The following is a 14,652-nucleotide window of genomic DNA, read 5'->3' on the forward strand; positions in this document are numbered from 1 at the left end:
TTCTTCAGGATCACAGCCAGTTTTATAGCACACTCCTAGGCTTGCTTACCCAGAAGTAAGTCCTGCAGCGCATCAAGGGCATTTCAATCTTTCTTATCATTTCTCCTCAAAATACCCTTTGAAGTAGGTCTTTATTTTTCCTAGTTTTACAGATGGGGGAACTGAAGCAGTGGGAGTGTGGCTTGCCTAAAGCCTCCAAGCGGAAGTTCTGTCTGCTTGCAGTGCTCTGGTTTTTGCAGAATTCCAGTATTCTGACGAGGCTGGATACTGAAAGAGACCCAGACTGGAATGAGATGGATGTGGGAAGACTAGGTTCAGCATTGGACAGTGATGGTGATGGAATGCTTTGCAGGGCGTAGTAACCTTGCCTCTAACAATTACTCTTCTGTGAATTCTAATGTACTTCTGGAAATCAAATTCCTTGCCAGATAGCAAATTTCCAGTGATGTGAATGTGTGTGGGGGTGGGGTGGGGGTGGGAATAATATATGCAGCCAAAAGATCAAAAGTTTGCAGAAGATCTGGTACGCAGGATGAGACCCTACCTGTCCACAGACTGTCTCATCAAAGTGGTGCATACCTTGGTTTTCTCCCGCTTGGACTACAGTAATGTGCTCTACGTGGGGCTACCTTCCAAGGTGACTTGGAAACTACAGCTAATCCAGAATGTGACAGTTAGACTGGTGACCGGGAGTGGCTGCTGGTACCATATAACACCAGGCCTAAAGTATCTTCACTGGCTCCCAGTACGTTTCCGAGCACAATTCGAAGTGTTGGTGATGATCTTTAAAGCCCTAAACGGCCACCGCCCAGTATACCTGAAGGAGTGTCTCCAGCTCCATCACTTAGGTCCAGCTCCGAGGGCCTTCTACTGGTTCCTTCACTGAGAGAAGTGAAGTTACAGGGAACCAGGCAGAGGACCTTCTTGGTAGTGGCATCGTCCCTGTGGAACGCCCTTCAGATGTCAAGGAGATAAAGAACTACACAACTTTTAGAAGACATCTGAAGGCAGCCCTGTATCAGGAGGTTTTCAATGCTTGATATTTTTAGATATTTTGTAAGCCGCCCAGAGTGCCTGGGGAAATCCAGCCAGATGGGTGGGGTATAAATATTATTATTATTATTATTATTATTATTATTATTATTAAGCTTCTATCAAAAATTGGGAGGGGTTTGTATAAGGTCTGTGTGCCAAAATACCATTGCTTAAACTCCTTGGGTGTTCATCCTTCTCAGCCTAAAAACTAAACATGCAGGATGGGTTTCTATACAGTTTGATGACAGAGTTTCAACCTGCTATACCTGCAGGGCTTCAGCTCAGTGAAAAAACAAGGATTTCACCTTAATGCACAAACAGGTTTATACCTACTTATCATTGCCTAGAGATCAGCTCAGTTGTTACCACAGGGCTGTGTGCTTTTGCTAACACACACACATAAATCAAATACAACCACAAAATGCAAATTCTGTAACCGGAATGCACCAGGCAAATTGGGCACATTTAATTGTATAAACTTAGTGCGAAGCATGCGTGTTCTACTTCCACAATTCAGATTCTGAAATAATGGTGGGAGGGGAAGGGCCTGACCATGTTCTGCAGCTTTAGTGGCCAGTGCTGGCGCCACCATGAAGGCACATCATCGCTTCCTCTTCCTCTGAATCCTTGGGAGGGTTTTCCCCCAGCCTTGCTTGGCAATCCTTTTCACAACTGCACACACCTTTTCCCATCTGCCCGGCTTCTGTTGCCTGCCAGCAGTTCTCTATTTCTTTCCTTAAACTTAGATCCGAGACACCTTTCTAAGAAGGCTCACTTAGTTACATGTTGTTGTTTACAAATATTGAAATATTGAAACAAAAGAATACTGTTAATAATGTCAAATTGTTAGGAAGGAAGGAAGGAAGGAAGGAATTTACTTTTCCAACTTGCTCTGGGTGGAATAAAGGAATTCAATTATTTGGTTGGTTGCTAAGTTTATACCCTGACCTTCAACAGATTCCCAGATCCAGCAGGATGCCTAATGAAAAGTTAAAATTTACAGTAAAGCAAATGAAAACAGAAACATTAAAAGAAGAACAAGACACCATAGGATAAATGAACAGTCAGCAGAATTACAAACAAATGAGCAGCACAAAAGCAATGTAGAAAGGATTAAAAAGCCTCTGGAAGGGAGAGGGGGTAAAAGGTATTTCCCTTGAACCAAAATGGTATCAAGGTAAGTGACTGGCAAGATCCCCAGGGAGGGTGTTCCACAGTTGAGTGTCACCACCAAGTACACCCTTTCTGCTGCAGCCACCTGGTGCACCTAGAACAGGGGTCTGCAAGCCGCGGCTCCGGAGCCGCATGTGGCTCTTTTACACCTTTGCCGCGGCTCCGGGGCGGATACTAGCGAGGGGAGGAGGCGCATTGTGCGCCCCGACACTCCCCACTGTGGCAGGCGCTGTACTGGCTGTGATGTCGCATGGGGGCGGTGCGTGTGTTAGTCATGCACCGTCCCGACGTCACCTTCCCGCCCGCTGTCAGATCGGACATTAAGGTAAGAAACAATATATGCAGTGTTATATTTGTTTTAAATGTCGCAATGGTTTTGCGGCTCCCAGTTTTTTCCCCTTCGGAAACGGGTCCAAGTGGCTCTTTTTGTCTTAAAGGTTGCAGACCCCTGACCTAGAATGTCAACAGGAATCCAAAAAAAGACAGCCACTTGAGTTCCTAGATTAAATGTTACAGCAATGGAGAGGGAACCTGTAACCTGCCAGATGTTGTTAGACTTCAACGCCCATCAGCTCCAGCAAGCATGGACAATGGTCAGGCTGATGGGAGTTGTAGTTGAGCAATATCTGGAGGACCACTGGTTCCCCTCCCCTAGTACAGGAAGGTTTTCTTAGCTGGTGTGGTTGGTCTTCCTGAAGTTCTCTTTTGGCCGGAACTAGCTGATACGCCAACGGCTACATTCATATCTACCATTTCTTAGGTTCCCCCATTCAAGACCCACATTGGGTAATTGGAAAGGAAATTATGTTCCAACCAAAGAAGAATGGTTGAATAAATTATGCGAATACTTGGAATTAGCAAAGTTGACTGATTTGATAAGACAAAAACCCAAAAATATAATCCAGAAACAATGGAAATGTTTAAATGATTATTTATGTAGACAAGGATTAAATGTAAGGTATTGGTTGTGTTTAGAATAGATTTATGAAAGATTTAGAAAACTTATTGATTAGAATATTTGTGTGAGATTGTATGGGAAAATATGGAATAACAGATACAATCATGCTTAAAATGTATATAGGAAGTGCAGTGTAAGCGATGGAAGTCAATCAATGAAATTTTATTATTATTTTCATATTAAGATATTTGTAGAATAAATTTGGAAGAAATTCTTCCAACTTTTCTTCTTCTTTTCTCTTTATTTTTTCTTCTTTTTACTTTTCTTTTTCTCTCTCTTTTGTTCCTTTTTCATGTATATATGCTTATTTGAAGTGTATTTGTGTGTATGTATTTGAAGTGTTTTGCTTATATTTTGTAACAATTATGTTAAATAAAATTAAAATTTAAAAAAAGACCCACATTGGGCTTCCATGCTGCTGACACGGTCGCAGCTGTAGCCAGCTAATTCCTGCCACCCTCATCATTCCAAAACTAGTACAGAGAGAATACCTCAGGTGGGCAGGAGCGAGAGGAGCAGGGAGGACCTGATTCTTGCTGGATTTGTGTATGGTCGCTTTTATGCCCCTGCATTTCATCCAGGGGTCAGAAAGGCATGATTACACCAGGAGTAGAAATGGAGGCACAGAGTATGGAAAAGGTCTCAGGCCCTCTGCAATGACTTCGGTCCTTTCAGGCTTATGGGGCAGAGATCCCATTTCAATTATCTGGTAATTTCAAACAGAGGCCTAAAATACACCCTAAACTCCAATCCACGCCCTCAGTCAGTTTAAAAGTAGAAGTTTCCCGGCAACCCTAGTTCCTTGCATTCTTGTGGTTGTTGGCACTTAATTATTTTTTTTAATGGAAAGGACAAGATGCATTTGCTCATGTTAAAGTATTTAAATTTATGCCCTTTACTAACAATGACCTTTGTCCAGCATGGAAACTGACCTTAAAAAATTAATCTACATGTCAGCTAAATTAGGGAAGCCATTGGAGGATGGTTGGCGGCTAACAGATTGAGGTTGAATCCTGACAAGACAGAAGTACTGTTTTGGGGGGACAGGAGGCGGGCAGGTGTGGAGGATTCCCTGGTCCTGAATGGGGTAACTGTGCCCCTGAAGGACCAGGTGCGCAGCCTGGGAGTCATTTTGGACTCACAGCTGTCCATGGAGGCACAGGTCAAATCTGTATCCAGGGCAGCTGTTTACCAGCTCCATCTGGTACGTAGGCTGAGACCCTATCTGCCTGCGGACTGTCTCGCCAGAGTGGTTATCTCCGCTTGGACTACTGCAATGCGCTCTACGTGGGGCTACCTTTGAAGGTGACCCGGAAACTACAACTAATCCAGAATGCGGCAGCTAGACTGGTGACTGGGAGCGGCCGCCGAGACCACATAACTGTTCTTAACTTGAAGCATCACTTTAGCTAATGGGGCCTCCTGCTGCCACCACGCCACTGCGGCGCAATTTCTGTTCTCATCCTGAAGCAAAGTTCTTAACCCAAGGTACTATTTCTGGGTTAGTGGAGTCTGTAGCCTGAAGCGTATGTAACCTGAAGCGTATGTAACCCGAGGTACCACTGTACAAACATTCAGAGGTGCTTTCTGACTTGCAAAGCAGTGGAGCTGCCCGTTCTCAGTCGGATCAGAAGTTAGGCTGGCAATGATTGCCCCATTGTCATCTCTGAGCTTTGCAGCCGAGGATTTGAACCCAGGTCTTGGTCCAAAGACAACACTTGAAACACCTGCAGGCTGGATTCACCAAACTGGCCCCATCGGCAGAAGAACTGCACAAGGACTTCTGCTTGAGCAACCTGCTCTTCTCCTCCTGCAGCTCCAAAATTGGTTTGGCGGTGGAGGAACCCCCAGAACAGCATACAGGGTTGCAGATGGAATGATTAGAGGAACACAACGTTGGAATTTTACCCTGCATCTTTATAGAAGAAGACTAGAAACACAGAAAGCAAAAGAGCACTTTAAAGCCAAATGCTATAAATAATCTATAGGTTTCAAAATTTTCTAGTTTCTATACCCCACCCCATGCCACCCAACTACGGTACTTTTTGAGCCCTTGTAAAGTCCCTGCATCAACATATCTTCTCAGGTTCTCTTCTGTAAAGCTAAAATAAAGATTGATAACCAGAGCAGGTGACTTAGAATGCCTGGATGTCCCTGATATCTGTGTGGCTCCAGAAGTCAGATCCATGCTCGTTTCTTTACTCTGGTAAGCATTTCAAGTTTAATTTAGGGCACATCTAAATTAAACAAGAAAACCAGGTGGGAAAACTGAAAGCTGCTTAAGGAACCTACCTGTCCCCAGCCCAGCATCAATTTGGTGCAATTTAAACTGAATTAAGTGCGGGTGGAAGGGACGCAGGTGGCGCTGTGGGTTAAAGCCTCAGCGCCTAGGGCTTGCCGATCGAAAGGTCGGCGGTTCGAATCCCTGCGGCGAGGTGCGCTCCCGCTGCTCGGTCCCAGCGCCTGCCAACCTAGCAGTTCGAAAGCAGCTCTGGGTGCAAGTAGATAAATAGGGACCGCTTACCAGCGGGAAGGTAAACGGCGTTTCCGTGTGCGGCTCTGGCTCGCCAGAGCAGCGATGTCACGCTGGCCACGTGACCCGGAAGTGTCTCCGGACAGCACTGGCCCCTGGCCTCTTAAGTGAGATGGGCGCACAACCCCAGAGTCTGTCAAGACTGGCCCGTACGGGCAGGGGTACCTTTACCTTTACCTTTAAGTGCGGGTGGTGCTGTGGGTTAAACCATAGAGCCTAGGTCTTGCCGATCAGAAAGTCAGCGGTTCGAATCCCCGCTCCGGCGGGAAGGTAAACAGCGTTTCCGTGCGCTGCTCTGGTTCGCCAGAAGCGACTTAGTCCTGCTGGCCACATGACCTGGAAGCTGTACGCCGGCTCCCTCGGCCAATAAAGCGAGATGAGTGCCGCAACCCCAGAGTCGGTCACGACTGGACCTAATGGTCAGGGGTCCCTTTACCTTTAAGCCTGGTAAGAGTGTGTGAACCATCCCGAATCTAAAAGCAGTCTACAACTACGGACCTAACTACCCAGAGGCATAGAAAAGCTTGCGAGTCTTCAGAAACTCAGAAAAACTTTTTTAAAAGGGGGGAAAAGGGGTTGAGGAGAGGAAAGAAAGCAGATGTCCTTCATGATGAAGAACATCAGAAAGGTATTTGAAATCACCCCTTGCCCTAAGCTAACAGGGCACCTTTCCAAAGAAAGGCAGGCAAAACGGGTACATTGACCTTTTCCATATGAAGGTAGGCATGAGTAGGACAATACCCAGGCACGTCACCTTCCTTGCCCCAGATGACTAACCTTGCACCCAGCCTGAATGCAATTAAATACCCACATACTTCTCCATGTGGACACGATGCTCAAGACTTCAGCTCACAGACAAGGTGCTCTGGGGCATTTCTCTTTACAGCGGTGGAGTCCTCTGCCATGGGCTGAGGACAGCCTCTCGGGGCCTCAGCTACAGAATCAGTCTGAAACTTCCTGGTTTGCCCCCATAGGAGGTCTATGAGGTCCTGTGGCATTGCGGAAGGGAAGGGAAGGGAAGGCAGATAATGTCACCAAGAGACATTTCACTGGGGCAAATGCATGTAAATATATACAGTGGTACCTCGGATTACAGACGCTTCAGGTTACAGACTCTGCTAACCCAGAAATAGTACCTCGGGTTAAGAACTTTGCTTCAGGATGAGAACAGAAATTGTGCGGTGGTGGCAGCAGAAGGCCCTATTAACTAAAGTGGTACCTCAGGTTAAGAACGGACCTCCAGAACGAATTAAGTTCTTAACCCGAGGTACCACTGTGTGTGTATATATATATATATATATGGGGAAAACATATTAATAGCCTCTTATTAAATCTGGACTCTATGGCTTGAGATCCGTCAAGCCAAAAACACCCTCTTGCTGAAAATTTGGGGCCTGCCAAGTGGTAGGGAGCCTACCACTTGCGCAGGCCTGGGCAGGCAAGAATGTCTCCTCTTCCATGTGAGTGGCTTCAGTATGGGGAGAGGTTGTGGGAAATGAGCCCCATATCACCTCTTGTTTCAGAAATCGAGCCGGCATGAATTCCCTTCTGTGCGCGAAGGTCCAAGCTGTGCAACAGGGGTGCCATGAGCTCAGAATGCGAGCTTTAACGTTGAGAGGTGAGCAACAAGAGAAGATGATAAACGGTTGGTCCCAGTGGGACAGGAAGTGATATTGCCAGGTCTTGTTCCAGTCCCTGTGGCGTCCAAGCAACAGGTGATGAGACACCCAAATCTGTATTCTTACTCATCCTTGCAACTCTGGTAGGGAAGAGGCAAGAGAGAGGGTGGAGAGCAAGGGATCGAACCATAGTTCTTCAAAGTAGGCATGGTGTGAAGGCAGGCAAGGGCAAAACAAGGTCAGGGAAACAAGGCACGTAGGAAGAGAAACAACACACAAAATGTCAGTACCAGACTTCAGTCTTGTCTTCCTAGACTAGAGGGTCATTTGCATAAACACTATTCCCTGGAATTATCTAGAGCAGTGGTGTCCAAACTTTTTTCAAAGAGGGCCAGATTTGATGAAGTGAAGGGCCACGGGGGCCAACCAAGGTGGTTGACCTTTTTTTAAAGGATTGAAGTTGTTGAGCTTTTAGGGTTGGAGTTGTTGAAGTTTTTTAGGATTTTACCCCAGGAAATAAACTGCCACAGGGACCCGATTAAACCGACCGGTGGGCCGGATTAGGCCCCCAAAACAGACTTTGGACATGCCTGATCTAGAGCATGTATGGAGGACTTGTTTGGTCCACCAGACCAGATACTGTTGGACTCCAAATCCCATCAGCCCCAGCCAGCATGGCCAATGATCAGGGATGATGGGAACTGTAGTCCAGCAACATCTGGAAGGCCAACATCTTGAAGGCATTCATCCAATGCAGTGTCAGAAGACTAGGTTATAATATACTCTAAGAAGACTTAAGGAATGAGCATCATTGGACATGGACACAGCCACACACGGTGTTGTTGTTTAGTCGTTTAGTCATGTCCGACTCTTCGTGAACCCATGGACCAGAGCACGCCAGGCACTCCTGCCTTCCACTGCCTCCCACCGTTTGGTCAGACTCATGCTGGTAGCTTTGAGAACACCGTTCAACCATCTCGTCCTCTGTCGTCCCCTTCTCCTTGTGCCCACCATCTTTCCCAGCATCAGGGTCTTTTCCAGGGAGTCTTCTCTTCTCATGTGGTGGCCAAAGTATTGGAGCCTCAGCTTCAGGATCTGTCCTTCCAGTGAGCATGGTGACGATCCTCTAATATCACATTCCCCAGCAGCCAGCTGCCTTTGTGACTGCAGTATTGAATTTTATTTTATTTTATTTATAGCTTGCCTTTCTCCCAGCGCAGGACTCAAGATGGCTCATTGCATAAATTAAAACAGATACAGCTAAAGCCACACAATTAATATAACACATTACAAAACAATTAAATAAAGTAACTGATTTAAAAACAGTGCTGAAAACATTTAAAAGCACGCACAAAGTCCATTCGTTTGAGAGCCGTTTCACTGGAATGCTGCAGCACGGCTCAAAAACAAGTAGGCATGAACACTGGTTGGCGTTTATGGAACTTCATATTGACCCATTGATACCCACAAGTCCAGGTACCATTTTCGTTACAAAGTGGTGGATTTCAAACCAACCAGATGAAAATATTGCCCCTTATTACAGGCCTATGGTACTCCCTGCTACAAGACTGAACTCTTGCATGTGTGTGTGGAGGGGGGGGCGCCGGGGAGGGAAAGGTGGAAAGCCATGTCCTGAGGGAGTTTGTGACGAGGCCGGGCTGGCTCCTGTGGTAGCTGCTTCTGCAGCCCTTCTCATGTCGATGACCTTCCAGGCATGAACAGACAAAAGAGGCTGAGGAAGGAGCCAGTTGGGAGCTCCCAGTGTCGTCCCCCCCGCCCCCTTGGAAGGAAAAAAGTGCAAAATCCACTAGATTCATCCAGCTCTTCCACCGGGCCATTGTTATGTCTGTGGCGCTGGGAGCAGCCGCGGAGTTTGTAAACTCATCTCCAGACAAGGACGGTGATATGGGAGGTGCCGGGGTGGGTGGGGGAGAGCGGAGAGGAAGAAGAAGGGACGGCAGAAAAGAAACTTGAAAGTAAATGGCGAAGCTCTGGACAATATCCCTCCTCGCCTCCCTCCGGCTCTTGCAGGGTGTCTTCTGTAGCTGAAATTGCGAGTCTTGTGGGGGAGGGATTTAATTGAGAGGAGCCTGCTGCTGGGGCGGTGAATGGGAGCTTTTCTGGCTGTTGTGGAAGTACGTGTGGCAGATAGGCTGTGCAACACACGCACAGAAGGAGCCAGGGAACGCAAATCTCGGTTTCCTCTTCTGGTTTGGAACGCGGAGGTGCTGGGATTTCCTCTGCTCACTCCACCCCCCCGCACGCGCGCGCGCACCCTCCCCCGCGCTGCCTTTGCAGCTGCAACAGGGACGTTACTTTTGTCTTTAGTCCAACAGATCCTGCTTGGGGTGTCCCCCCCGCCGCCTTCCTCGCTCCCTCCGCCTTCACTCCCTCTCCTCTATGTGTGTATGTATGTATGTATGTATGCATGTGTGTTGACGAGCTAGATAGCGCCTGTCTTCTAACAGAGGCGGAATGTAGCCGGCTCCAAAAGAAAACTTCTCATTTTGCGCATGAATATTTTCTTTATTTTTTTCCTCTCTCTCTCTCTCCCTCCCAAAGTGTGGTACATTGAGAGAGAGAATCCCTCCCCAACACACACACATATCCAAAAAAGCAGATTGCATTTCTTGAGCCAGTGAGAAAATGCCACTTTGCACTAAAAAAAAAGTCAGGTAAATCTCCGAAGCCCAAGCCGCAGATTCAAAATAAAATACAGCGAGATAAAAAGGGGGCGGGTGAGAGGGAGTGGAGAAGATGTGCGTGAAGTAGGATTGGGGGCGATTTCGGAAACTCCGGCAAGCCCCTTGCTCTCCCTAAGCACATGCCTCAATTGTACAGGGATCGCGAGAGGGTAATGAATAAATGGTTCGGATCATATTTGCCTCCGGAGACTATAAACTGTGCTGCTCTCCTACCCACCCCGAGCGCGCTCCCTTCTCACACCCACCACCGCAACCAACAAGAAAATCCTGTCTCGCCCTCCCCGCCCCCCCACCCCGCCGCTCCAAACCATGGAAAAAAAGGCAGCAGCAGCAGCAATGGCGTGGAAGAAGTGGGGGGAAAGAGATTAGATTTCGCTTCTCTCTCATCAATTTTCTGTTTAATGTCACTGGTCTCCATTGTGGGAGAGAGAGGCACGTCATCCGGCCATAAATTTGAGATTATAGAGCCTCCAGCTCCGTCTTGGTGCCCTAATTGAATGGATTTACTCCACACGGGCAAGTAGGAGGGGAGGGGGACCTCGGAGTGGGAGCAGAAGACTCGCGACTAAATGCCAAATTCGTAATAATAATAATAACAACAGCAACTGCAGCAGCAGCAGCCAGAGAGAGGACTGTGCCGTCGCCGTAAAAAGCAAATCCTCAAACGCCTCGGCGGCGGTGTGGGGGAAAAAAAGAGATCTGTGATCTTGCGCGCACACATGCAAAAACCATCTCCAGTTTCCGCTTTCTAGAGACAGAGAAAGAAAGGAGCTCCGGGGAAAGGAGGGGGGGGGGGAAATCACCTGTATTCTAATATTGGCGTTTTCCAGTCCACGACTTGGATATCTCCAGTGGGCCCCCCCTTTTTTTTTACAGTGAAGTGGATTTTTTTTGTTTGTTTGTTCCTGCGGTTTGTTAAACAGAACTTTGACCCAGGAAAGCAGCGATCTGTAAGTAATGGTTTTGTCTCGATTTGTTCTCATTGTTTGTATTTGTGAAGTTTCTCTCGCCCCCCCCCCCTTTTTATTATTTTTAACGCGTTCTCTTCTTCTGTTTTCCTTCTCATTAACTGCCGCATGAATGGAGATTTAATTCCAAAGCGGGAGGGGGGGGAGAGAGAAATGTCGCCTTCTGCCTCCCCCACCACATGGCAAAAACATTCCAACTCGCCCAGCCCCTGCCTGCCACTTTTGTACATCTCTCTCTCTCCCCCATCTTGTAACTCAAGAAGCTCCTTGCAGATTTCTCCTTCAAAACCTCCACGCGCGCATACCCAGCCGAAATCCCCCTCAAAATGAAAACAATTCATTCATACATGAAAAAAATATATATCGCAATGCCCCTCCCTCCAAAATGCAATTTTGCTCTGTATTTACTTTGCCGCTGTAAAGGAACTTTATTCATTCAGGAAGAGTACAATTTATTGCCCCCAAGTTACGGTTTTGTGTTTAAATGTGGGGGGGAGGTTTACACACACACACACACACACACACCACCTCCACTTAAACTGCCTGCACCCACAAAAGAGAGGTAACAGGTTTAGAAAACCCGAGTTGGTCCCCCATAGCGGTATCACCTCGCTTATCTCTTAATATTTTTGAAATCGGGGTGCTTAGGAGATAACCCACACCGTTTTGCAAGGCTGCGTTGAAATGGACATTTCTTCGCCTCCTCCTTTTTGTTAACTTTGTACACAACAATAAAACTAATGTGATGCCCTTGCATAGAACTGTGGTCAGTTTAGAAGGGGGCAGGAGGGCTCCCCGTTTAAAAAAGATTAATAAGGGGGACGTTTTGCTTTTGAAGCGTACCAGCAGTCTGAGCTACAAAGCCTTAGCTTAGAACAAAATCCGCGGCGCCTCCACGTTGTTGCAGGAAGGAAAGTAGAGCCCCCTTCCAAACCTTGGCCGCGACTCGCAGGCAATGTTTTAAAAGATAGCCTTTGAATCGAAACGCAAATTGCCCTTCTTCTCCCCCTTCTTTGTATAATCAAAACCCCGAACTAAAGTTGCTTGCAAAAGCATTTTATAAAAATATGAAACCCTACCTCGCTTCCCAAATTGCCACACTCCCAAGTACCGGACTTTCTCTTTACGCCCGTTTTTAAGCTTGGCTCCCTGCGACCTGCTTTGTTCAGGCCTCGCTTTTGTTTTCCGCTCGAAGAGTAAGTAACCGAGCAATAATAATCCGATGCATGTTTATTCACAAGTAATTTCAACAAGGCTTACTCCCTCGTCCGGGTGCGGGCCTTACTCAGCACCCCCATAGGCAGCACCGGGGCGCTTACTCCCGAGTAAACATGTGCAGGGTTGCGCCGTGAAAAGAAATCTGAGAAATCCAGTGCCTCGGACAAAAAGGGCTTGCTCAGAGACCCAGGAGTTTCTGTACGAAGAAAAGCATTAACTTTCTGTTTTTCTGAAGAGGCCAAAAAGCATGTAGATGTGCATCTGTGTTATATTTTAAAGTCTCTTGTTTCTTTTATTTTCGCTTCCGCCTCAAATCAAATTATCTCTGGACCTCGCCGCGCGAAAACCTATCGATGTCTTTGCAAATTCGGTATAGAAAGTATATTTGTGCTAGTAAAGAGATAGATTTATTTAACGATTTTTAATTAAAGGGATTGACTTTTCTGTTAACAAAAGAGGTAGTGAAAGGACGGGCTGGCGAGGCGGCAGCAGCTGGAGGGGGCGGCGGCAACTGTGCTTTAGAAAGGAGGCCTCGGACCCGGACAGCCTTTTTTTGCAACTCCCCGGCGTCCCCTTCTCCCCATTCCCAGGCCTCTTTTGCTAGATCCTTTTCAGATTTCCTAGCCGGTCGGAATTTTGTTGTGAAAACGTTGTTTCCTTGCCTCTTTCTGGTGCGCTCATATATTGTGGCGCTTTTTCCTCTATTAATGGGTGAAACTCATCCACTGCTAGGAGAAACGGAGGGGAAACCCTGGTTGCTGCTGTCTATTTTATTCCACCGACCAGGGATCCCCGTAGGCACCTTTCTCCCTAACTCTCCCATTTCTTTATTTTTTAATTAAGCCGTGAAAAGGGGACATTTTTTGGGGGGGAGCATTTGCCTCTGCGCGCAGTTTGCTAGCAATCACCGAGTATGATCTCTTTTTGATCAAGCAGAGAGAGATCGCACACTCTTAAGAGGGGCGCTTTTCAAAGTGTGGGGGGGGGGGCAGGGATCCAATCGCGAAACCGCCCCGATCCTAGGGAGAGCGCGATCGGCGTTGGCGAGGGGGACGAGTTTGTAGAAACCCAGGCCTCCTGCTGTTGCTGCTCCTCCCGGCCCTCTTTCCTCCCCAACATACATACGGCTCTTTTTGTTTTGTTTTTGCTCCTCGGAGGAATCGGAGCCCAGGAAGGTGAGCAGAAGGCGGCTTCCCCAACCAACCAAACCCAGGGTAAAAGAGGGCGCGGGTCAGCGCGGGAAGAAAGCAAAGAGGCCGCGAAGATGGCCGGCCGGCGACTCGCTTCCGAGCCAGCCGAGCACAGCAGCTTCGTCTCCCGCCGAGGCCGCTGCTCCCCTCCGAGCCGGAGCTTCTTCCCTCGCTGGCCAAGACGAAGGAGGCGCTGCGGCTCTTCGCTTGCCTGTTTCCGAGGGGAAAATAGTCCAGTGTAAAAATTGCAAAAAAATAAAATTAACTTCTGCGTTCTAGCCGACGGCCGGGCGCACAGCTCCGGCGCCTGGATCTTGAGGCCGAGGAGGCTAGGGAGGCGGAAGAGATTCCTCCGATCCTTTTCTACCTTTGTGTGGAAGCCGAAGTTGGAGAGCGGAAGATCCTTTCGCCCCACGATCTCTCTCTCTCCCTCCCTCGCGACGGCAGAGGCGCGGGAAAAGGGTTTGTTTAGTCTGTCGATCCCGGAGAGGCAGCACAAAGGCAGCCTGGGACGCAGTGGTCTTCCCTGCCTCCCTTTTTCTCCGTTTCTAGGCTAGACGAGTGGGGGGGATCTCTTTTTCTCTCTCTTTCTTTCCTTAACCCCCCTTGCCGCCCCTTTGCAACAGGAAACTGGAAGCTCCGTTTGGGGAGCAGGGGGAGGAGGTTTGGGGGAAATGGAGAAATTTAAAGCGGGGGGAGAACCTCCATTAAGGAGAGATCGTATTGTTCCCTCTCTGATTTCGGAAGGGAGGCAGACAGAGAGAGAATAAGAGAAACTTGGAAGGACTTAAGACTTTCTCCCCACAACCACCACCTAATGTTCAGCGTAGAATGACCAGTCTCTCCCTTTGCCCCATTTTTGGACAGAAAAATAGAATAAAAAGAGGTGTATAAAACGATGGCGTCTTCTGTCCTGCATTGAGGAGGAGAATGTAAGAATGATCTGCCCCGAACACTGGGCTGAATCTAGTTCCGCTGGAATATTGTACAGACGATATTTCATTCATGGATTATCTGGGGTCTAAAGGGAGGAGGGGAGGCCCCAGATTCTCGCCCGCTTGTTTTTCGGTAGGGAGAATGGATGTAGAAGCGGAGGAGCCGGCTACAGCTACGATATGATGCCTCCCGTTTTGAAAGACAAGAAACGCACGAACTTAAAAAAGAAAAGGTCCCCCCATGAGGTTTACGTGGTACAATTTAACAACGTGGTAACAATGGTTGTATTCATGGTGGGCGAGAGGGGGCTGCTAGTA

At 47.8% G+C, this 14,652-nt stretch overlaps 1 protein-coding gene across 1 annotated transcript in view; it reads left to right on the forward strand.

The window, feature by feature from the left end:
- The first annotated feature begins 10,350 nt into the window (after positions 1–10,350).
- Positions 10,351–14,652, forward strand: part of BAHCC1 (BAH domain and coiled-coil containing 1) — a 118,072-nt gene continuing 113,770 nt past the window's right edge. Inside the window, exon 1 of the mRNA XM_079965314.1 lies at positions 10,351–10,973. The gene's annotated coding sequence lies outside the window, so the exon portion shown is untranslated. The remainder of the gene's footprint in view (positions 10,974–14,652) is intronic.

This window comes from Podarcis cretensis, assembly GCF_951804945.1.
Source record: "Podarcis cretensis genome assembly, chromosome: 2".
Classification (NCBI taxonomy): Eukaryota; Metazoa; Chordata; class Lepidosauria; order Squamata; family Lacertidae; genus Podarcis; species Podarcis cretensis.